The following is a 20,283-nucleotide window of genomic DNA, read 5'->3' on the forward strand; positions in this document are numbered from 1 at the left end:
TTGAGTATAGATGTTACCATTGTGGTCATAGAAGGGTACTTCTGTAGTGCAAATTAGTAACAATTTTTTTAAAACTCTTTTGTTAATTTTAAGTGGGGGGAGTGATGGATTATTATAAATGTCCTTGATAATTATATCTATTGTTTCTACTACAGGTACATTTGTAAATAAACTTTCTACGTCAAGGGAAGAAATTATTTTGTTTTCTGGTTGCATTGATTTTAATATTTGTATTAGTTCGTGTGTGGACTTAACGCTATATTTACTAGGAATATATAGGCTGATAAGTTCGTTTAGTGTTTTTGTTAGGCGATAGATGGGAGTCGGAATTTGGGATATAATAGGTCGGAGAGGGAAATCAGGTTTATGTGTCTTGACTGTGCCATATAAGTAACCAGGTTTATAGTCTCCAATTATTTTAGGGAGTTGATAATTACCAATTTGTGCATTATTAGCTGTAATTAGTTTATTGACTTGCGTTTTAAGTGTATTAGTATTAAGTGTATGTGTGTGGGGGCCAGACTCCCCAAAATGGGGGGGGGGGCAATTTAAAGCAGAATAAAAAAAATTATTTCAGCGCGTTTTGTCCACCGTAGTCGAAAGTCGGCAAACGTTTTCAAACGGGATCGAAAAAATGATGCTATTTTTAACACAAAAGGCACAATATTTAGCGATTTTTTTTTTTTGTATCGATTCTTCAAAGCATGCCCTGTTTAATAATGGTCATGCATTATTCGGCTCGCTAAAAAAATTGTTAATTTATTTATAAAAGATTTTAAAATGGCTTTTTTCGTATAAATATAAAAAAAATTTTTTGTTTGTTTTGCTTAGCTTAAATTAATTATTTTACTTAACATATTCACCGAATTTCACACTTCAAAATTCAAAAGCGGGATAATTAAACACAATCGAAGTTCTGATATTCAGACGTCAAAATAAGGTATGCAAACAATTTTTTTTTTAATCTATAATTCTGTCCCTTACAACAACACAATATGTTGTGTTCAGTTTCAGATGATTATTTTAAGCATATTTGTACCTCCTCAAAACAAGGGGGGGTTGTAAGCAATATATATATATATCGTTTATGAAAAATAAGTACACTGTTATAAAGTTCATTCTTCTCTTAATAATCGCTGAAAATTTCGTATTGATCGGATAATAACTTGATTTTTGGTAGATTTTTAAAAAGACGGTCCGTGAAAAAGTACTTACCTGCTCCCCCCCCCCTGAGTTTTGGCGGTGCCTACGCTTTTATATTTATAGATGTCCTTTTTAAATAAAATACTTTTTTAAGCAAGGATTCTAAAAAACGCGACATCAGATGTTTTTCACAGTTGAAATAAAGGGAGACAAATGCCTGCTTTTCTTCCAGTTAAATTCTCTGGTGGTTTTAAACATCAAAATGAATATCTCAAAAGTTAGTAAATATGGCCACCGCCGCCACCGCAGTTGAAAAATAATACCATTTTACTTATCAGTTTTTGCCAATAAAAAAAAAAACCAGTCGACAGATTTTTTATTTTTATTTTTTTATTTTCTTACGAGTTTTTTTTAAATATTTTATTCGCAGTTAGGAGTGGCAAAAATTCACAAAAAATTCTGATAGTGTTCTGTTACGTGATGTTTAAGGTAAATTTTTACGACGTGCCCCAGCGTATTATAAACACCCCAACCTCCCCATATTAAGAACGGCTTTCGGAATAAACACCCCCAATCTCGAAAGCCGTTCTTAACATGGGGAGATTGAGGGGGTGTTTATTTCGAAAGCCGTTCTTCATATGGAGTGGTTTGGGTGTTTTTGATTTAATATATTTTATTTCTTCTTTATGGAGTATTTTATTTTATTTATTGATCTTTTATCTTCAATTTGTTATATATAAATTTGAGGTGAGAAAATTAATTATTTTCATTTTGATAGACGTTTCAAAATGGGGGGGGTGAATAAAAAAAAACGATTGTCTAAAATATTATATTCGGTTTATTGGAAAGAGCATAAAATTTCACATTGAACATGAAAATATCTTCAAAATTGAACCAATAGAAAATTTTTGATAGATTTTTAAAGTTTAAAAATTGAAAAAAATAAAATAAAAAAACTCCTAAAATTCAATTGATTTCATTCATTACGTAAAAAAAATGGCTGCATGAACGCGCGTAGGCACTTTGTAAACACTGTTTTTTAAAAAATAAAAAATAATATTCGTATTATTTTTTTAAAACAACGTTAATAGTTTATTTTGGAAGTATATTCCATAAAGAAAATAAATAACCCACTTTAAAAAGAGAAATTACGAGTTTTTTTTAAAATATTTTATTCGCAGTTAGGAGTGGCAAAAATTCACAAAAAATTCTGATAGTGTTACGTGATGTTTAAGGTAAATTTTTACGACGTGCCCCAGCGTATTATAAACACCCCAACCTCGCCATATTAAGAACGGCTTTCGGAATAAACACCCCCAATCTCGAAAGCCGTTCTTAACATGGGGAGGTTTGAGGGGGTGTTTATTTCGAAAGCCGTTCTTCATATGGAGTGGTTTGGGTGTTTATACTACGCTGGGGCAGGTCGTAAAAAACACTGTTTTTAATGCTTTTTAATTGATCTAAAAAAATTAAGTTTTTCACGAGCGGTTTACAAAAACATGTTTTTCGTTCTTTTCTTTTTTTTTTAGAGGGGGGGGTAGAACTTGTAGTTTAACAGGCACTTCTACAGTTTAATTAGCCGTTTTTTCCGTAAAAAGGCGCCGACATTTACTTACGGAAAAACGGTTAATTAAACTGCAGAAGCACCTGTTAAACTACACAGTTCTATAATTGAATACCCCCTCCAAAAAAAAAGACGAAAAACATCATCTGTTACGCAAGTTCTATGATTGAATATCCCCCTCAAAAAAAGAAAGAACGGAACACATAAAAATGTTTTTGTAAACTCGAGAAAAACTTTTTTTTAGATCAATAAAAAAACATTAAAAACTACGAAAAAAAAAATGAATCACATTTTTTTAAAACTTTGTTATTTAAAATGTCCGATGTGATAAGTTACTTCACTACGCACGTGCGTACGCGAACGCATCGTGTAAGAAAACGCTACTGAAGGTTTCAGGGGTTCATACCATGCAAACGATAAATTTGCGACGGGTTTGATTATCAGATTCGTTGTTAGCGACAATGGATACCCCTAAAAAAAAAAAAATAAAAATAAGAGTGGTCGATGTTCTGTTGTAGCGTAAGGGAACATTATTCACTCAATTTTTGAATACATTGTTTACATCGACGAGCTTTACGATTACTGCATTTTTGTTTCTTTAAGATTAGAACCGTTTTTTTTTGTTGTTGTTTTTTAAGTTGTTTTTGTTATCCAGTTATTGAAATGGTTCAAGGAAATTTGGTAAAGTCACCAAAAGAACAAAAAGAAAAAAAAAATCCGTTAAGAAACGGGAGTAATTCTATAAAATTACCAAAAATTCTTAACCCATGAAGAGTTTTTGGAGTTAAATATGAAATATTATATAACTTACGTAGTAATAGGGGAGGGGAAAAAATAACGTTTTAATACTTTCTCCGTCTTCATAAATAAATAAATAAAATAACATGGCGGTATCGTTCCATTTTGTGAGAATCGCGATTCTTGTAGCTCACGTGCGCATTTTAAACGTGTTTTATTATTATCATTTTTATTTTTTATCGATTACATGCGTAACTGGATTTTACTGGATTTTAACTCGAAATGATTCCTCATTTAATGATGTTATTACAAAGATTTTTTTAATACATTGTTTACATCGTCGAGCTTTACGATTACTGCTTTTTTGTTTCCTTAGGATTAGAACCCCCCCCCCCTTTTTTTTTTAAGTTGTTTTTGTTATCCAGTTATTTAAATGGTTCAAGGAAATTTGGAAAAGCCATCAAAAAAAAAAAAAAAAAAAAAAATCCGTTCAGAAACGGGAGTAATTCTATAAAATTACAAAAAATTCTTAACCCATAAAGAGTTTCAAAAACCTTTTATATCATTTGATGACTGTTGTTTAACGCACAAATCCCAACAAAAATCTACTATACCTTAAACGACGATGACATTCAACCGAGTGTAATAATTTGTAAAAAATCCAATATAGCCATTATTTTTTTCTAAATAACGAAAGTCTTTTTAAACACGAACACGATGCAATAAAACATATCACAAATTACATCAGCTGAAGTTTCGTATCAAATAACATTTTTTTTATAAAAATATTAAGTACAGTCTAGGTCATTTGTTACACGACTAATTAATGATTAAATTTCCTCCCTCTCTCTCCACACACACACACACACACACACACTAGCAGGTTGCCTAACATTTATCCGGTCATAAAATACTCTTAATGCAGATTTCGTATTTATTATTATATTGGACCCAATATATATTAATGATTTTAAAAGTTAAAAAAAAAAAAAATTAAAAAATAACTCGTACGTCTCTGCGCCACCACCGAGAATCGAAACCAAAACGTTTAGCTTACGATTTACTTTTTTCTTTGACGTTAATGCTTGAGCTATGAAGACGTTTGCTGCAAGCCTAAAAATTAAGACATTAAGTAATAGCAACTACGCATATTCGTAATTCCGTTGTTAGACCTTTACCTGTTTTTTTTTTTTTTAAATTTTTTTTTTAATTTTCACACTTTTGCACCAATGTAAAGTTTCGCATGGGTTCGAATGCCCTACATGTCTATAGATCAAAAACTGACATAGGAGTTTGATAGGCAAAATTTTTTAAACAAATATATATACGCATATATATATATATATATATATATATATATATATATATATATATATATATATATATATATATATATATATAGAGAGAGAGAGAGAGAGAGAGAGAGAGAGAGAGGTTTGTGTTTACTATAAGCTTTTTGCGCAAATATTACATAAGTATAAAGCATGTAGACTATTTACATGAATATAATTACACGTAAGAGTTAACTAAAGATGGTCATCCCATAAGAAAACCGAAAACTAATAGAAAATTAATTAATACAAATGTTTAAAAGAATAAATATGCAAATTAGCTAGATCTTTTGCAGATGAATGCAATTCCACGATCCCTATATAACAAAGTTGTATTTAGAAAATAGGGTCTCCTTTTTTCTTTCTTGGCCTTCGGGCCAAGGTCAAGGTGTAGTAACTGTTCTTATGCTTCACTTAAGTTAATTGGTCCATGGTCAATGTAGGGAAACCCTTCATACTGAGACAATTACTATTTTTGGATACTGCCAGAGTGACCCCTTTTTGCTCTTGGTTTAAGGGAGCTGTTTTTTCACCCACATTAAAAACGATCTTGTGTCACATTTGCTTTCGTGGGGAAGCAAATAAATACCTAAATAAATAGAAAAAAGGGTTTTTGATATCAACACACACACACACACACACACACACACACACACACACACACACACACACACAAAAAAAAAAAAAATTATACGAGTATATAGTACCTATTTACTATGCCTCCCCACGGGACAGAGTTAGACACCAGGGTCGTTTTTTAACGTGGAGAAAAGGTACAAAAATAAAAATTGTCTCAGTCGTGAAGGATTTCTCCTCCACCGAAAGAGAACAAGAAAATGAAGTGCAGCATCTGAAGAACAGATACTAGGAGTACCCACCCTATATTTTTTATTTTCTTTTTTTTTTTTTTTTTTTTTTTTTCTTCAATTTTTTAGCGTATTATTATCGAATGGACACCAATCTATCACGTTATCAAAAAAAAAAAAAAAAATCAATATTTAAATATGTGTAGCACTGTAGCAGTGCTCAGTTTCTAATGTAACGTTTTGGTAAATCGATCACCTATTTTTAGAAATACTTGACGTTTTAAGGCCAAATTTGGCAAAATTAATATTTTTTTAAACAATTTGGCCTTCTTTTAAAATTTAGCTTGAAATTTGCCCTTTTCTGCTTATTTTATACTAGCAGGTACCGTATCCCAGCATTGCCCGTGGTTATTTAAAAAGGAGTAAAAAAATATTAACTATTCTTTTATAATGAATATCTGCCTAAAATTAATTTATTGCTGCATACATGTACATACAAACAACCCCAAAATACAATTTATTAACCTTATTTCTGTACTAATTGTTATTTGAGTCTCGTAAATTAATGAAAATGTATTCTTTTATATTAAGTAAGAGATTTCTAGTGCATTCCATATAATCGATGACGTCATTTTCTGCATATTTTCTAAAGCTGCTTATTCGCATTGTTTATTAACAAATAAAATAAATATTACATCAGCATAAATAATGGCAAAATTTCAAGGACTTTTTTCTGATTTCATTAATTGATAAAAAATCACATACATTGATCAAGTATTTTTATGTTTATAAATAAAATCATTTTTAATGGGAATTGGTAGGCATTACAACATAAATATCGCAAGTTTGAATTATTGAGTTCTCCCTTTGTTTTTTCGTTTAGATTATTTTCAAAATGGAGGAATAGACAGCTGCTCTTCAGTTATTCATAAAATTTGATTTTCTTATTTAAAAATAAAACAAGTTGATCCATTTATATGATTTGTGGAATAGGATATTTCCGCTTCATCATGAGTGCGTACATCATAAAGATTTTTCTTTTTTTTTAATATAGGGAAATTCTAGACAAGAAAGATTAAAATTTATTTAAAATGATAGAAAAAAATATACATTTTTAAAATGTAACACTTCGTGAATAGATGGTGAAGTTTGAAATATGAAATTAAATTTCATGCAAAATTGAATGTGTAATATAGGGAATGAGTTGATAAGTATTTTAACAATCTAGTTAAAACAATAACATAAACACATCTGTAAAGCGAGCCAATATTTCAGTTTTGTAACTGAACTTTTAGTAAGTAGCAGTGAATGTTTGTTTTTAAGTATCATTTACCGATTAGACAAAAGCTGAAATCAGCAATTTCTTTCAACAAACAAAAAATATTCATTTCCATATATAATATTTTGATTGCAGAAATTCCCCTCTTGACCAAATTACCGTAGGTTATCAGCAACAGATGCCACATACAAAGTTATTATGTCTAGATTATTAGCCATTATCTTATGTAACTTTAGAACAACATTTTAAACATATTTAGTCGTTATAATAAAAATCCTACATTTCATCACAATTGCAACTATCTTTAGAGGAAGTAGTTCTTATTTTTCCCTCTAAATATGATATCCTCCTACTGTCCCCAGTCAACACTAGGAGGAAATATACACATTATACATATATTGTGCTTGCACCCTTTGTAACTGGATCATAAACTCATAGATATAACAATCTTTCCCTTTTCCGATTAAAAAATAATAAAATCTCCCCAGACTAATTCCGCTCATTCTGATTGGCTGAGCTCTGACCATTCCTATATTCCGGATTAATGGTATTCGTATGCTAAATGAATGCAAATGTACCATTCAAATATAGCATCGCACGGATACCTACTTTTGCCCTCTAAGTAAATTGCTGCATACATTTTCTTACATTTTATGGTGTCAACAATATCTACACCAGTTTTTTTATTTCCTCGCTCTCTCTCTCTCTCTCTCTCTCTCCCTCTCTCTGTATATATTCTCCCCAACTCTCTCTCTCTCTCTCTTGCTTTTTACATTTCTTTTTATGCTGAAGAAAAAAAAAAGCATTACATGGCGATGTCGAAGAAAAAACAAATATTTAATGGCATCAACATTATCTACAACAGTTTTTATTTCCTCGCTATCTTACTTGCATGCCTTGTACATTTCTTTTTATGCTAAAAAACACATTTTACAGCGTCAACACTATCTACAACAGTTTTTATTTTCTCTCTGTCTCTTTTTCTCACTTTTTAGATTTCTTTTTCCGTCGAAATAAAAAAAACATCATACGATGTCAATCTTATCTACACCAGTTTTTATTTCCTCTCTGTCTCTTGCTCTCATTTTCTCTTGCTCGCTCGCTCACTTTGAACATTTCTTTTTATGCTGAAAAAACACATTTCACAGTGTCAGCAGTATTTACAATAATTTTTATTTCCTCTCTCTCTCTCTCTCTCTCTCTCTCTCTCTCTCTCTCTCTCTCTCTCTCTCTGTATATATTCTTCCCAACTCTCCTTCTCTCTCTGACACACACACACTCTCTCTCTCTCTCTCTCTCTCTCTCTCTCTCTCTCTCTCTCTCTCTCTCTCACTCAAACTATTTTCTGTATTAATTAACTTATCGATATTTTTCTATAATGAAAAAACAAAAACAGTTTGCCACAATAATTCCTTTTTAAAAAAATGAATTTGTCTGGGTTTTTTTTTGGGGGGGGGGCATTTACACAAACTGAGCCACAGCAACGCATGGCTGGGTACAGCTAGTTTTTAATATTTTGTGCGTAATATAAAAACTCAAACAAGCTTTTTTTCCCCTTTGAGGTTTTTCTTTACAGATGACAAATGTGAGTACGTCACAAATCCAACTTTGACTTTTGGGGCATCTGCACAAAGAGAATTTCATAAACTATTGTACCAAGAGCACTCTCCCACTGAGACAAGTAGCACACATATGAGAGAGATTTACAAACTACTGGAGTAGTTATTCATCCTTCGGAATGACTAAGACCATCTGAGCATCCTGAGGTCATCATCAATCCGCACTTGAAAAGGGAATCATAACAGGTGCTTTGTTCTTTCTGTCTGTGCTTCTCTGCAGCAGCTTTCCTATCACTTTCATATCGTTAGAAAAGCGAGGAGGAGGCAAAAAATCTTGGAGAAGATTAGGCAGGTATGTGGTAACTGCATTGCAAAGTGATTTCTATGAACACTAAAAAGCAAATGGCTCTAATTGCTTACCCTCTTTCTTTCTCAACTTCATTTGGACTTGTTTTTTTTTTATTTCCTAAAGCAAGAAGTTCAAAGGAACGTGTTAACTCAAAATATTTTACAACCAACGAAAATCATTTCAAACCCCAAATAGTAACACGTCTATATGAAAATATTAAGCCAACGCAAAAACAGAACTGATTTTAAGCAAACAGCCAAAACCAAGAGACACAGAGAATTTTGAAGCCAGCTGCATCTTGAACAAAACTCCAAAATGTTTGCTGAAAATCTCTCTTCTTGCCTTTGGCCAGAGAAGGCGGAAAAGACTCAATAATTCACTTAACAGCTTCCAGCAACTCGCGCACATTTATATGTGTGCTACCAAGAATAAGGTAAACCAATGCACATGCATACACAATGCCACTCACATAAGTATATTACTTACATATGCATATTATTCACAGTATGAACATATTAACTTGTAACTACTAACCTAACTTTTTTCACTAAACACTTTTATATAAATGACTGAAACTAACTTTTCCATGAACCACAACACGGATTTTTTAATCATGTGGAAGATGGAAGTCTTGTTGGTAGGAGTAGTGTTAGTATCAGCCAAGAACAGAAGAGGAGGAATAGTATGTTAAGTATGAAATAGGAAACCTGCCGACCCTATATGGATGCAAAAACTTATCCATGTAAGTAATTTATATTGCTTTTGACACATAAGTAGGTAATAATGTTTTCACCTGAAATGCGAGAGTTTAAAAGAACACCAATCTACACAAGGAGGTCACTAGAGGTTAAATTCTGTACTAATACCTTATTTTCTCATTTAAAAGTAATTTATTTTGCCTCTTGTGTATATCAACAATGTGTTATACACTACTTTTATTTATAAGAAAAAACTATTTAAAATAGGGCTCTATTGAAAAAAAGAATTTCTTTTTATACAGAAAACGTTGAAGTAAATTAAAAATTAGGATGAAACCACGGCCACTGAGAGTAAGAAGAAGGCCTGTTAACTGAAAAATGTCTGCAGGCAATGTTGGTAAGATTTGTCAGACTGTCAGTACTATATGAGGGCTTTTTTTTTTTTTTTTTACATAGGCGTCACCACTTATCAAGGCCGATAGGCCACTCAAGGATAAGGGTTAAAGAGTGTACAGTAGTCAAAAGGACAATATAGTAATCGATAGTAATGGAAGTTCGGTAAATTTGTTAACTTAAGTGGAACGGCTCATCAGAAACTTGATCACGTTGGACTTGAAGACAACCATATTATAGACAGCTGGAAAGCAGGAAAACGGAAGACATTTTCCACAGGCGTGCAGTTCTAAGAAAGAAGCTTTGATCATGGAATCTATGTTTAGGTTTAGGCACAGATAAAGAGTGGGGAAATTATTGATAATGTTTTCAGCTAGTCTAGTGTTTCTTGTGAAAGTTTAGCAAGGGGGGACCATAGATTGAAGCTTAGTCGAACACTTTCCATGAAAATAACGATAAAGCAGAGACAAACTCACAACATCTCTTCTGTGAGATAGAGGTTGCAGCAAAGAGAAAACGACATCTCCCACCAGGCCACGAAGTCTATTTTGAACCCTATCAAGGCAGGACAAGTCTTTTCTAGCAGCTCCTGCCCATATGTGGCAACAGTATTCCATCCTTGGACGTATCTGGCTCTTATATAGATAGAGAATTGCATCAGCAGTGAGATATCTACTGGATCGATAGAAGGATCTGACCATTTTTCCAGCGGCCTTGGCAACAGATTTGATGTACGTATTCCATTTAAGATCAGGAGTAAAGGTCAAGGCCAGAAGCCTGTCAAAACTTGACGCCTCCCCAAGACGAGAGCCATTCATTTTAATTGATGCCAGACGGGGATCAGAACGTTGATGATGTAAAGATAGAAGCTTGGTTTTAGATGCATTAAAAGTAACCAGCCACTCCTTTCGCCATTGTACAATGTGATCAAGATCAGAGGAGAGAGAATCGGAGAGAACTTGGTCGTTTACTGTCTTAGATGTGCTACCATAGATGGTAGTGTCGTCAGCAAAAATGTCTACGAATGATGTAAGGATGTGGTTTGGAAGATCATTAATATAGATCAGGAAAAGAGCTGGACCCAGGATGGACCCCTGAGGGACTCCAGCATTTATACTGTGAGCTTCTGATTTTTGCCCATCAACTACTACTCTTATGAACCTATCAGAGAGAAATGATTTAATAATTGAGAAGACATTTCCAGCTATACCATAGCTGGAGATCTTGTGAAGTAACCCTTTATGCCATACCCTATCAAAGGCCTTTGATATGTCAAGAGCAATTGCCCTAGAAAGGTTGCCTCTGTCGAGAGATTCGCTAATCCTATGAGATATAACTGTAAGCACATCTGCTGTAGATCTAGCAGAACGGAAACCATATTGTGTGTCACTAAGAAGGTTATTTTTGTTGAGATGGTTGATTACTTCCCTATTTAACACAGATTCCAGCAACTTACTCATGACGCACAGGAGATTTATTGGCCTGTACTGTGAGGGAGATGAGCGATCACCTGAATTCTTAAATACAGGGCATACTGATAAGATTTTCCAGGATGATGGGAAGCAATTCTCCTTAAGACAACGTTTTAACAGTTTTGTAAGTATGGGTGCTAGTTCTGGTTGAAGATTTTTTAGTACTATAATTGGAATACCGTCAGGGCCGGTTGCTTTATTGGAATCAAGGTTTTTGATTAGCTTGGAAACATCACATACAGATATTTGTATATCACATAGTGTGTTGTCTGATACAGGAGGAAATATTGGGGGTTAGTGGCCTTGGTCGCAAAGGGTAGAATTGGCTGCAAAGTTCTTGGCAAAGAGTTTGTCTTTGTCTGATGCTGACGAGATTACCTCAGGTCCATTGATGATAGTTGGGATAGAGCACACGCTTCTGTTCAGGATTCTGTTATCTATTTGCCAAAACTGATGGGAACCAAGCCGCTGCTCAGCTACTTTGGACTTGACGGACTGAACATACAACTCTCTTGCGTTCTTTATTACTTTCTTACAATGGTTGCTGGCAGTCCTGAAAGCGGCTTTAGTTTCCATACATCTATTACGTTGGAAGCAGTCGAAAAAGTGATTTCTGTGCGCAATAGCAGCAGCACATTCTGGAGAAAACCATGGCTGGCTGTTAGGTTTTTGCTGGAACTTTTTCGAGGGTATGAAATTGTCTATATCTACAATTAACCATTCTGTCAGGTCTGATACTATAGACGACACATCCTTTTTAAACATGGAACGCAGAAGAAGATCCGATATAAATGTACGGAAACTATCCCAGTCAGCCATAGTGTATCGATCTACTGTACGATGGAGAGGTACGTCTGAGGACTTATTATATTTCATTTTTATCTTAATTGATACAACTGAGTGGTCGGAAGATTCAACAGAACGGAAACTGAACATAGTTCAGGGCAAGTTGTGAGAAAAAGGTCTAGGAGACTTGCATACTGGCCGTCATTGTCGGGCACACAGGTGGGTTCGTGAACAATCTGAGTGAGGTCATAAGCAATGGAAAAATCATGACAGAATCTCCTCTCATCATCGGTCTTGTTTGAGTGGGTCAACCATTCCACATTGTGAACATTGAAGTCTCCACATACGTGAATGTTAGTTGAAGGATATGCTGATAGAACTTGGTCAATTTTCTCAGATATGCTTTTAAAGATAGTAACTCCGCTGTTATGGGGGCGATAGAGAGTAAATATAAACGCCGTAGTGTGAGCTAGTGCTACTCGGAAGCACATATAGGGTAAGTTAGGATCTTCTCTGGAGATGTCCCTACCACATGGAAAGCCATCTTTTATATAGACACATATTCCATGCCCATGGCGATCTTGGGGGTCAGATTTGGAAGTTAGGTTAGAGTATCCTTTAATTACGAACTCATTTAGGGAAATAGTCTGTCCAATTCCAGTTTCGCTTAAAAATAAAAGGTCTGGTTTAGTCTCCTGTAATTGGGCTTCAAACTCTGGAAGGTTAGAACATAGACCCCTGATGTTGGAGAAGGAAACATGGTAGTGGGGGTCTACGTTGGAAGTTTCAGATCTGGGTTTAATCGTGTATTTTTTATTGAAACTTGTCATGATGGAATTTTGGAGTTTGTGGACGAGGTCGTCAGACTTGCTTAGAGCAGGACAGAGAGGGGAAACAAAGAGAGAAAAGTAACAAAGAATTTTTTTTTTTTTTTTTGTAGCACATGATAAGGTAAAGCCGTAACAATTACCCACTAGTATGGCATCGAGAGGCCCCACCAGAGACTACTACATGGTCCAGAATCCATTCACCAAATGGCAATACAGCAGCCCCAGTACTTTGCGCCTGCTGATAGGACCAGCCTCCTTAGTGGTTAATCTAAGGTTCGGGTCCCTGACTATCAGGCGGATAACGTCAGCCCAGATAAAACGTTTACCTCCAGCACCCTTACTAGTGACATGGCTACAAGGATAGACATAGAACAGAAAATTTCTGCCATCTCTGTCGACTGTTCACGCAAAATACTGCCAACCTAGAATACAGCTTTTTCTTCTCCCTTTGTCAGAAAAATCACTCATTAAAAAAATGAGAACTGAGTGACAAATAAAGAGAAGCGAGAGTAACGGGAGCTGCCGACAACGCTTCCACAAAACGTTCTCTACTCTCCTTTAAAAAAAAAAAAAATCTATGAAGTATTGTACTTAATAAAAGTCCAACTGGCGTGTTTTTTAAAGGGAACGTATGGTGATAGATTCACCTCTCACGAATTAACAATGAATACAATTTCCTAATCTGTTCATGCAATCAACATGGTAGATATAATAAACATTTATGACGAGAAAACGCTATCATTAAATAAAACAATCAGGAGATAAAAATATAAATTAAGTACTGAAATAGAATGTAGTTATTAATATTAGAAATTAAACATAAAAATTAAAATACACTTATCTCGAACACGCATTCGTCTCCAGAGTGCAAACTGATTTGAAAAGACTTTTAGCTTTAATATCAGCGTCCCAAAAGACTTTTTTTTTTTTTGAAAAAGAGCAATAAAACATTTTTAAAAAGAAAAAGGAACACAGTTCGATTAATACTGAAACTGAACTTTATTCAATATAAAATATAAATATTATCTATGTAAAATTAAATAATTTTAAAGCAATATACAATTTAATACTGATAAAACTGAATTATAAAGTTAGGAAACAAAGAATTAAAAAACATATTACACACTAACGATGAATAATTTTAAAATTGAAAACCATTGATAAATAATTTTAAGAATGAAAACAAACGATAAAATACAAAAACTTGAAATCAAACAAATAATTTAAATACAAGCAAACAATAAAAGTTACTAGTGCAGAAATATTTTTTTGTAATTTAATTTACAGAAAAATCACATGGGTTTAATGTTATTTTTTGGAACTTTAGAGATTATTCGGACTAATGTTCTCATCTTGTGTGTTTATTTCACAACGTTTTATCATCGAATCTTGACTTCTTTATTACATCCGCAGGCTGAAAATGATGTTCACATACCTAAAAACATAATTAAAGAAAACATTCATACCATAATGTAAACTATTGCTAAAATCTAAGAAAAGATAGTAAACAAACATTTACAAGAATAATCACAGTGTAGTATCTGTTCTGATGCTACACTTCATTTGTTCTGTCCTCGGTCAGTGGAGGAGAAATCCTTCATGACCGAGACAATTTTTATTTTATTTTTGTTCCTATCCAGAGTGCCCCTTTTTGGAGAGCTAAATTTTCCCACATTAAAAACCGACCTTGTGTCTAACTGTGCCCTCGTGGGGAGGCAAGTAAATAAATTAAAAAAAATATTTTTGACAAATATTCTCATGAAAAAATTATTTGTTTATAATTCTAAAAAGAAACAATCAATTTTAATATATAACGCTCAGTAATGGCTAATTTCATTAATAGCCACGAGGTGAATAATTTTCAAACTGACTTTAGAAAAAATACAGAACTTTCAAATATTTGGACATACTCAATGAAAGATTTTATTTATTATTAAAAAAAAAATTTGGCAATTATTCTCATGTAAAAATTATTTGTTTATAATTTTAAAACCTAAAATTAAATTAAATTTTCAACCTTCCTGATAGACTTTTTAGCCTTATAAGAAAATAAACAGTTAAAGATATCAACATAATATTTGCTGTATTAGCAATAAATAGTATTGTTTCTTTAATTTATATTAACAATGTTATCAAAGTTATGAAAGTACTTGAATACAGTTCTAATTCAATACACGTTTAATTATTAACAAATAACATCACTTACTTTATATTTGGTTGGAATAAAATTTTCCCTTCTAATGGCACGTATCCAAATTGAGAAAGTTTAGGATAAGAAAATATATGTACTTTGGGGCCTTTTGGATAATTTCCCCAGCAATTTGTAACAACGCAAGAATACATCATGTTAGACAGCAAACTGAAAACTAGACGAAACTGCTGCTGATAGCCTAGATCATATCCCTACAAGTGAATCTGATAGTGACGTCACGCTGTCATGTGCATCGGCCTTCTTTACTCTCGGTAGCCACGATGAAACACAAAAATGTATTCATATAAGTAGAAAAGTAACTTATCTTGCCTTTGACGCACATAAGTTGGTAATAAATCTTGATTTTGTGTGTGTGGAGGTGTATACTTATGCAAGTGTGTGCATGAGTGTGTTTTACATTTCGTTTGGTTATGTGTCATTAATCTTTGTTCAATTCAGGAGTGAATTTTGTTATGATATTTCTTTCCTGTGTGAGTAGGTAAAATAATTATCTTTTTGGAAGATTTGCATTATTCTGAATTTATTTCTTCTGCATGTATATATATGTTGCAAAACATAGGAGTATGCTTTCTGCAATTTTAATATTACTTTTATGTAAGGCTACTCTGTTGCTGAGGTTTTTGTTGGTGCCGATGTAGGATTTCTTGCATGCTATGCATACACTAGATTTCTGAAGGTGCAGTCTAGGTCTTTTTTATTTTGAATGTTTGTGTTGGGTTTTTAATGTGTACATGTTTCCTTCATTTATTATGTTACAAACTCCACATTGCTGTTGACTGAATTTGCTTTATAGCGTTTGTTTTTTATTATTATTATTATTATTATTTTTTTTTTTTTTTTTTTTTTAGTATGTTGCTAAGTTTGTCGTTTTGGCTGAGCAGGACAAGGTTTTTTGTTATTTCTGTAAACAGGCCACCATCAGCCGCCATGACAACTATAAATGTCAAATACAGGCACAACATAAGGACAGCCAATAGTGATCAAATGCTGGGAATCATAATCTTGCACAAGGCCAACCAACTGCATTTATTCCCCAAACAATGCTCAACATTAAGAACTTTCTTCTTAAAGGGCAAAATAATTATAAATAATTATTTTTATACTTATAGACACGTGTGTTTCATGCTTTTTTATTTTCATCATCAATTTATATATATATTTATCTATATATATAAAAGTGAAAATGTGCGTGTGTGTGTGTACATTTCCCTACACAATAACTCTGTCAATTTTGATGACTTGAGATTTGAGATAAGGAGTATTGAGATTTGGGAAAATCGTTTTAATTGGGTTTCGTCCAGAAATTTGGCTGTCAAGGGGTCAAAGTTCAACGATTTAACCGTTGAAAACTTTACCAAACTCCTCCACTAGTTTTGGGTCTAAACAATTGAAATTTTAAATGTAGATTACTTGGACGTGGATTTAACTTTTTAATTTGATTTGAGCCCCAAAAAATAAATGTTAAGGGGTCAAAATTGGGGTCAAAGTTTAAAAAAATTTAACCTCTGTGGTCTCATCCAAAGTACTCAGCCAATTTTTGGTCTAAACATTTGAAATTTACATAAAGGGTATTCAGAGATAGGGCAAACTTTTTAATCGGTTTGGGTCGAAAATTTGAGCTGTCAAGGGGTCAAAGTTCAAAAGATTTGATCTTTTCGGTGTCTAACAAACTACTCAGCCAATTTTAGGTCTAAACATTTGAAATTTGTACATAACAGGTATTCAGACATGCAGCAAGCATTTTAATCAGTTTTGAGGCGAAAATTTGGCTGCCAAAAGGTCCAAGTCGAAAGAGTTTACCTTTGCAAATTCTACCAAATTCCTCCATCAATTTGGGTCTAAAAACTTTAAATTTTAAATGTAGGTAACTTGGACATGGGTAAAATTTTGTATTTTGATTTGAGACCAAAATAATAAATCCTAAGGGGTCAAAATTGGGGTCAAAGTTAAAAACAATTGACCTCTGCAGTCCGTACGAAATTACTCAGACAAATTTTTGTCTAAACATTTGAAATTTTACATAAAGTGTATTCACACATAGGGCAAGTTATGAACAGTACATAGGGCCCGAGCAAAACCGGGCTGAACTGTTGTTATATATATATATATATATATATATACATATATTGATGATGAAAATAAAAATGGAATAAATTGCAATATTTATTGATCGATCAAAAATTCAAACACGAAATTATAAAGCAAAGAACTTTTCATAATTAAAATCCCTTGCTTGAATAAATATTGTAATTTATTCAATTTTATTTTTCATCATCAATTCATCTTATTTCTTTAATTGTAGCTGAGTTTTTAATTGCCTTGATAGGTTTAAATTTTCAGAAAAATATTTATATTTATCTTTTTAATTTTATTATATATATAACGATAATATTGTTAAATAAATATTAGCAACTATTTTTATGCCTACAGACACATGTTTCGAATTTACATTCTCTTCGGTGTGGGAGATGATAATTACTGCCCAGTAATCGAATCCAATCTCAAAATCACCTTTGACTTTGTAGGCTTATTTTTATTAAGTATTTTGAAAATTCAAATAAACATCTATAAACTGTATTATATAGATAATCAGCAGCCAAGAGTTAAGGCTGCTGCTGCTGCTTTCAAACAAACATCAAACTTTCTGATGATCTTCTCTTCTCTATCTCTCTCCTTATCTTTTATCTTTTCTCTCTTCCTTAATCTCTATTTCTGTATCTCTCTTTATTTTTATCATCCTCTTCCCTTCCTCTCTGTGGAAATATATTATCTTCTATAATATAAAGGGCAAAAATCTGTTTAAATGTATGTATGTATGTATGTATGTATGTTTTTTAAATGGAAGTCACCACTTATCAAGGCCCAGGAGCCACTCGGGGATAAGGGTTATTGTGTGTACAGTAATCAATGGGATAGTGTTGCAGTATTCGTTAGTATTGGAGATTTGATAAAGTGTCATTACTTAAGGGGACGGTTCATCAGGAATTTGTTTATGTTGGACTTGAAGACATCCATATTGAAGTCAGGAGGGAAACAGGCAAGCGGTAGGGAGTTCCACAGGCGTGCAGTTCTAAGAAAGAAGATTTGTTCATGGAATCTATGTTTTGATTTAGGCACAGATAAAGAGTGGGGAAAATTATTGACAGTGGTTTTAGCTAGACGGGTGTTTATTATGAAAGATTGGCGAGGGGGGGGGACCAGAGATTGGAGCTCAGACGAGCACCTGCCATGGAAATAACGATAAAACAAAGATAGGCTCGCAACGTCTCTTCTGTGGGAGAAAGGTTGCAGGGAAGAGAAAAGGGCACCCCACACTAAACCACAAAGTCTATTTTATACTCTGTCAAGGCAGGATAGGCTGTTTTTAGCAGCTCCTGCCCAGATATGGCAGCAGTACTCCATCCTTGAACGTACTTGGCTTTTATATAGATAGAGAATTGCATCAGTAGTGAGATATTTTATGGAGCGGTAGAAGGATCCTACCATTTTTCCAGTGACCTTGGCATTTCAGATCAGAAGTAAAGGTCAAACCCAGAAGCTTATCAAAAGATGAGGCCTCCACTTGATGAAAGCCATCCATTTACATTGATGCCAGATGGGAATCAGAGCATTGATGATGTAAAGATAGGAGCTTGGTTTTAGATGCATTAAAGGTAACCAGCCACCTCTTCCACCACTGTACCACACGCTCAAGATCAGTGGAGAGAGAATCAGAGAGAACTTTGTCATTTACAGCCTTTGATGTGTTTCCATAGATGGTCGTGTCATCAGCATAGATGTCAATGAATGATTTAAGTATGTGTTTAGGGAGATCATTGATGGACCAGGAAGAGAGGGACTCCAGCATTAATACTGCGGCCCTCTGATTTTTGCCCATCAACCATTACTCTTATGAGCCTATCAGAGAGAAATGATTTAATGATTGAGAAAACATTTCAAGTTATACTGTAGCTGGAAATCTTGCGAAGTAGGCCTTTATGCCATACCTTATCGAAGGCCTTTGATATGTCAAGAGCAATTGCCCTAGAAAGGAAGCCTTTGTCAAGAGATTCACTAATCCTATGAGATATAACCGTTAGCACATAGCTGTAGATCTAGCAGAGCAGAAACCATATTGCATGTCACTAAGAAGGCTATTTCTGCTGAGGTGGTTGACTACTTCTTTATTTAATATGGATTTCAGCAACTTACTCATGACACACAGGAGACTTATTGGTCTGTACTGAGAGGGAGATGACTTATCACCTGAATTCTTAAATACAGGGCATGATGAGGTTTTCCAGGGTGTTGGAAAGCACTACTCCTTAAGACAACGTTTTAACAGTTTTGTAAGTATGGGAGCAAGTTCTGGTTGAAGCTTTTTTAACACTATAATTGGAATGTCGTCAGGGCCAGTTGCTGTACTGGAATCAAGTTTCTTGATTAGCTTGGCGACCTCACACACAGATATTTGTATGTTACCTAGCTTGTTGTGTGTTATAGAAGGAAATATGGGGTGTTGATGGCCTTCGTCACATAGGGTAGAATTAGCTGCAAAGTTCTTGGCAAATAGTTTGGCCTTGTCTGATGCTGGTCCATTGATAATGGTTGGGATAGAACGCACGCTTTTGTTCAGGATCCTATTTGTTATTTGCCAAAACTGGTGGGAACCAAGCCGCTGATCAGCTACTTTGGATTTAACAGACTGAGCATATAGTTCTCTTGCAGTTTTTATTACTCTTTTACAGTGGTTGCTGGCAGTCCTGAATGCAGCTTTAGTCTCAGTGCATCTATTATTATGTTGATAGCAATGGAAAAAGTGATTTCTGTGCACGATGGCAGCAGCACATTCTGAGGAGAACCATGGCTGGCTGTTAGGTTTTTGTTGAAATTTTTTGGATGATATTAATCTGTCTGTCTACAATTAACCATTCAGTCAGGTCTGATACTATAGAGGACACATCCTTTTTAAACATGGAATGCAGAGGTAAATCAGATATGAATGTATGGAAGCTATCTCAGTCAGCCATAGAGTATCGGTATACCGTACGGTGGAGAGGTATGTCTGAAGACTTATTACATTTCATTTTTATCTTAACTGATACAACGGAGTAGTATCTCAGAGGAAATAGAACGGAACATGA

The 20,283-nt window shown here is 33.8% G+C and overlaps 1 protein-coding gene across 1 annotated transcript in view; it reads right to left on the bottom strand.

Annotated features, from left to right (window-relative positions):
* Positions 1–4,284, bottom strand: part of LOC145268756 (glycerophosphocholine phosphodiesterase GPCPD1-like) — a 138,846-nt gene extending 134,562 nt beyond the window's left edge. The window contains exon 1 of the mRNA XM_080124352.1: positions 4,060–4,284. The gene's annotated coding sequence lies outside the window, so the exon portion shown is untranslated. The remainder of the gene's footprint in view (positions 1–4,059) is intronic.
* Positions 4,285–20,283: the final 15,999 nt, after the last annotated feature.

The sequence above is a fragment of the Euprymna scolopes genome, chromosome 44 (genome assembly GCF_053919585.1).
Source record: "Euprymna scolopes isolate OS-2025 chromosome 44, ASM5391958v1, whole genome shotgun sequence".
NCBI lineage: Eukaryota > Metazoa > Mollusca > Cephalopoda > Sepiida > Sepiolidae > Euprymna > Euprymna scolopes.